Source organism: Rhinolophus sinicus, linkage group LG07 (assembly GCF_036562045.2).
Source record: "Rhinolophus sinicus isolate RSC01 linkage group LG07, ASM3656204v1, whole genome shotgun sequence".
NCBI lineage: Eukaryota > Metazoa > Chordata > Mammalia > Chiroptera > Rhinolophidae > Rhinolophus > Rhinolophus sinicus.
Genome location: NC_133757.1, coordinates 102,488,565 through 102,494,462, shown reverse-complemented (window position 1 = coordinate 102,494,462; position 5,898 = coordinate 102,488,565). Strand labels below are relative to the sequence as shown.

The following is a 5,898-nucleotide window of genomic DNA, read 5'->3' as shown; positions in this document are numbered from 1 at the left end:
GGGTTGATTTCAGCCTTAGAGTAGAATGCTGATAGGGGAGTTTTACTGATTGGCTGCGCTTGCCCAACCCTTTCAAATCCTTTCATTTTTCTTACTTTTGAGAACATTACTTATAGAAACCTGGGATATTTGCATATAATAAATGCAGAATATGAATACTAAGTTAGTGTTGTGTATTACAAATATAACGAAAAATGTTAAGTAAATATTTCCATTCATTATTTTCAGTCATTAACAATATTCAATTAAAAATATCTTTCAGGGATCCTTCCTTTCAGTAAATATTATTTGAAGTAAAACAATGGCACATAACTTCACTGATTTCAGATTAAACACTATCTGAGCTAGCTCCCTGTGTTCTAAGGGCATGCTTTGGAAAATTGAAATATGAAACTAGATGCCTCGAAGTTGCATTTTCCCATTGCAAATTGATGTAATTAAATCAATAAATTTACAGTAAAGTTAAGGAAGGTGATAATGAGTTTGCCCATAGTAATAAAAACTAATAATGTTGGAGGAGGAATGTGCAGAAACTGAAATGATTCAACAGCTCTCATTAGGGCAGCAGTGAGAAATGCAATTATAGGCAACACGCCGAATGACCTAATTCTTCCTCGCTTTTCTACTTTTGAAGTAGCTTCCCCAAATGAGTTGCGCTTTTCAGTGTTCTATGTTTATTTTTTAGACTCTGACAATTAATACTTAAAATGTAAGTGAAGAAACATCATAACAAACAAATCATTTAAAATACCAACATCTGATTACCCAAGTGTGCTTCACATTGAATTAAATAATACATTGCTATGTCATTGAGGAGTATATTAATTGTACTTGTGAAATTTCCAATATGCAACATTCTGACACTTGGGGTCGAAATTAAATTCGGTGTGATTGTTGAGATCATATCTGTTCTGGCCAGGAGCTAATTCATCCTAATATGATTACATGAGACTGCATCATACTTAAAACTGCATACATACTTAAAACTAAAAATACTTTTTATCAAAGAAGAAATATTAATTAGTAGAAGAAATGCTAAGTAATAATTTGTTTTTGTACATGGCTTCATTGTTGAAAAGGTGTTACTGTGAATACTGACCACTTTTCTGCAAGTATTAGGTTGGTGCAAAAGTAATTGCGGTTTTTGCATTTTTTTTTTTAACATTTTAAACTGCAATTACTTTTGCACCAACCAATACTTCCAAAGGGATTACAAATCACAGAGAAGGAAACAGAGTGAGATAAGATAAAGGTCAAGAATCATCAAATCATAGGCTCCTGGAAGCATAAAGATCAGAGTCTAAGTCACCTAGTCCAACATCCATGCAAAGAGTTAACTGCCACACACAAGTGAAAGGGTTCATGTGCCTTTCTATTCTGAACTGGCCAGATTTCAGCTCCCTGAAAGTAGGACCAAGTCAGTTCAGTTTTCTCCGTTTTGACACTTATTTTTCTGGAATGTGAGTTAAGCTGCCCTTGCTGAAAACGGGTATGGAAAGGATATGGATGGAACATGTCCCTCACTCTATGAGTCATTTTTAAAAATGGAATATGATAAATAGAGTTTTGATTACAATATGGTTTAACATATCAGAACTGAATAAAAAATATAGCCAGGAATAATTTTCTCTTGTTTATATTTCTTAGTTTGGTTTGTTAGTTTGTTTGATTTATCTTGAGTGTTATGCAAGGCAGATTTTTTAGGGGGAACAAGGCTGGATCTCTTTTATTGGAAGCCAAAGAAATGTGGACATTGGTTCTGCAGCCTGTCTGGGAGCAATAAACTCAGAGAATAACATAGAAGGTGAGTGATTAACTTCTCTTTCTTCCTACAAGCACTCATTTATTCAATTCTGCATTACAGCACCAAGCATAGTTCTTAGTATAACGTGAGAGATAAATACTTATGTTTATAGAATATCATATCTTCATTGCCAAGAAACTATTGTTGGAATGTTGATACATGTTCCCAAAAAAATCCCTGATTTTTAAATACAAATACAACAACCATATCTATTTGTTTCTCTTTTAAAAACATGGTATTCAACTTGAAGGCAAAAAAATAAGGGAATAATAAAAGGTAAGCTTTTTTTTTTTTTTTTTTGGCTGTAATAGAAAATGTAGAGTATAGGGACTGATTTGCTATCCCTGTATCAATTGCTCAATCAAACCTAGTCAGTCAGCATGAAATGAAAAGCATTCTAGTTACTATTATTTTCATGACATTTCTTCTGATTATTAAATTGAAGAGCTTATCATAGAAAAAAATTTTAAATACAAAGAAATAGAAATAATAAAAGATGCCCATAAGCAACCCATAAATAAGTTATTTACATATTCTACCTCTGATACATATATAATTACATCTATCTATCTATCTATATATATATATGATGCCTGACATTTAAGAAACACACAGTGAGTATTAGTTATCATTAGTAAATAGTAATTATTATTATGATTCTATAACATAATTTTAAATTATTAGATCATATGGACTTCATGGATGTGTCATACTTTATGAAAATATTTTCCTATTTTTGGACAGTTATATTATATCATATTATATAAATATATAATATAAAATGTAACTGTCCAAAAATAGGAAAATATATTCATAAAATATGACACATTCATTAAGTCCATTTTCTGTATAAATCTCTGTACTTTTCAGAATGTTACTATAAATTTAGAGAAGTGAAAATACCTGGTCAAGATGCGGAAGCATTTGAAAAAGTCATAACATATAATGTAAAATTTCTATCCAGATAAAAAGTATATGCACTTTTATTCCAGCTACACAGTGACCACACCCATTTTTCCTAGAGGATACTGGACATTATCCATTGAAAAAATGTCTTTAATATTTTGTAGGTGAAATGGTAACATGTTCCATAAATTTGTGTTTTGACAAATCCTTTTCCTTTTTTTTTTTTTTTTTCCCCCCAGTTATTGGTCACATTGTTGCTTCCCCCCAGAATCTCTCAATTTTCTATTTTGGAAATTGTCATTTAAAATGTTAGTAGATAAACTAAAGATGGCCTTTGTGTACAAATCTTTTCTCCCTTAGTTTTTTCAAATGTGTTTAAATTTAAAAATCAGAAATTTCTAAGTTTCATATGTACAAATACTTTTTACATATTTTTGAGACACATACACACACACTCATTAAAAATGTCAAATGAAATGGTTAGGAAGTAGCTTTAAAATGTTTGTTCCTGAGAATACCTCTCATTATCTCATCACTGGTAATTTTATTTCATTATATGATTATGCATGTTTTATTTCTTTTGGTATTGCTTCTAAAATAAACTGGAGTAGATTATCGAATCACCATTTTAAAACATTAGAGGTCTTACCAAATATCAAGCTTTGCTAACTATTTCAAGAATACAAGTAATCATGAGGCACAAGAGAAGCAGGAAGAGTTCTATGACCATCAATGCTGGTTCCCATATCCTCCCTTTTGGCATTTCACTCCATGCTGGGACAGATGAACATGTGTGGTCTCTAAGCAATAAACACTTACTTAAAACAAGGATTGCTTCAATTCTACAATATTTCCATTTTATACTCTGAGAGCATATAGGACATTTTTCTGGGAGCTACGCATGTGCCCAATACATCCACAGATTCAAGCTTTGTTTACTACAAGCACACCTAAACAGACCAAGAACATCCCGCTAAAGTAGTCCAAAGATTAGGACTCTCCCTGTAAAATATACCATGGGTATGTTTGCCAGAAAGTCTGTCTTTGGGAAGTTTTCAAGGAATTTTGGCCACATCATCTATCTTCTTTCTTTCCAGCCATGTGAGTGCTTCCTTCCTAAGATGATCCCTGAGATGACTGCAGCCCTGTCCAACACCTTGACTACAGCTTTTTAAGGGACCCTGAGTCAGAGGAACCCAGCTAATCTGCCCAGATTATGATCTACAGAAACTGTAAAAAAATAAACATTTGTTCTATTGCTGCTACACAGCAATAGATAACTGATACATATTTTGGTACCAGAAAGTAGATTGCTGCCAAAAAAAAAAAGCAAAAAAAAAAACCCTACCAATGTGAGAATGGCTTTGTATCCAGGCAGAAGATAGAGGCTGAAATGATTTTGTGGAGCTTGTTAGAGAAATATTAAATTGTATTGAGGAGACTGTTAGTAGAAATCTGGGTTTTGAGGATTTGCCAGTGAGAGCTCAAAAAAAAAAAAAAAAAAGTAAACAAATGTTATTGGAAACTGGAGGAAAGAGGAATCCTCGACAGAATATTTAGTAACACAATCACATACAGTAACTTGAAATGTAGAAAATGTGTCTTTTGGACTGAAGGTGTAGCTAAGGAGATTTCCAAGCAAAGTGTTGAAGTCGCTACCCCTAGTTTCTTCTTACTGTCTATCGTAAAATGTGAAAGGAGAGCAAAACATTGAGAGAAGGATTACGTAACAAAAGGAACCAGGACTTGTTGGTTTTGGAAATCCTCAGTCTCTCCAACTGGCAAATGATTCTAAAATCAAGAACTGTCTCCTGAGAAAAGATTAATTCCATGGCATTGGTAAAAATGCATAGTCTACAGATGAATCTGAGGGCATTACTATCACCTCTTTGGTCAAGCTCCCAAAAAGATCACGTCTTGGTTTTGTTTGGCTTTATTTGGAAGACAGGCTTCCTCTGTGTCAGGGAGGAGACAGCTTCGCACAGCTCAGATTCACATTCTCCCAGCTTAATAAAGAGTATCTTTCTTTGTGCCTTAGTTTCTTTATCTATAAAATGGAGATAATAGTATCCAACTCATAAGATTGTTGTGAGAATTGGAAGTTATGCCAGGGTTCAGGAGAGTGCCTGGCACGTAAGTGAACTTGTTGTGACTATCCAGCCTAGACTTCTCCCTTCAATCTAGATTCATGTATCTGATTGCTTGTTTGAGATTTCCATTTGATGCCTAAGAAGCACCTCAAATTTAACATTTTTCAAAACTGAACTCTTGGTATCTCCTCCAACCTGCTTTTCTCATGGTTTTCCATCCATGAGTGTGCTCAGTTTGTCTAGTTGTTCAGGCCAAGTCATCCTTGACTACTCTCTTTCTCTCATATTCCACTTGAAATTTGTCAGCAAATCCTGTGAGTTCAAGTAGTGCTGTTTCATATAATTTTCTATATCGATGGAAAGGATCTATATGTGTGCTACATGGTACCACAAGTTTGTGAGGTGCTTGAGCCCTTGAAACATGGCTAGCATAATCGAGGAACTGAATTTTTAGTTTTCTTTCATTTTCAGTAACTTAAATTTAAATATAAATGACTGTGTTTAGCTCTATTTGATGACACAAATAAACCTTTAAAGTATATCTAGAATCTCAACCTTTTGATAACTCCATTATCAAAATTCTAGTCTAAGGCACCCTCATCTATTGTCCTAGTATGTCCCCAGCTTCTTTGGTGGTCCTTTCTTTCACCATTGCCCCTTACAGCAGCCAAAGCAATCCTGTTGAAATCTGTTACATCAAAGCAGTGCTTTTCTCAAAGCCCTCCAGAGACTTGTCTTCTCGCTCAGCAGAAGTCCAGGTCACCACAGCCCCCATGTAACCTTGCCTCTGTGTTACGGCTCTGATTTTTTATCTACTACTCTCCCTCTTATTTACTTTGTTATATTTACTTTGCATCAACAGGAGCATTCCCAATAGGGTCTTTGCACTTGATTTTTCTTATTCCTGAAAAGTTCTTTCTCTAGATTTCTACATGGTTTGTTTTTTCGGTTTATTCCTCTACATCCCTGTATACATTTTTAAAAATTTCAATCCTCTGCCTAATACTTCCTATCACCTTCCACTAACTTATTTTGTATTTTCTTAGCATGTATTACTCACACTCAAGATATTTTACTTATTTATTGTTTTGTCTCCCT

At 33.9% G+C, this 5,898-nt stretch overlaps 1 long non-coding RNA gene across 1 annotated transcript; it reads left to right on the top strand.

The window, feature by feature from the left end:
• Positions 1-1,524: 1,524 nt before the first annotated feature.
• On the top strand, positions 1,525-4,055 carry LOC141572824 (uncharacterized). The gene is made up of 2 exons (XR_012498315.1): positions 1,525-1,804; positions 3,808-4,055. It is a non-coding gene; the product is annotated as an uncharacterized LOC141572824 (long non-coding RNA).
• The last annotated feature ends 1,843 nt before the right edge of the window (positions 4,056-5,898 follow it).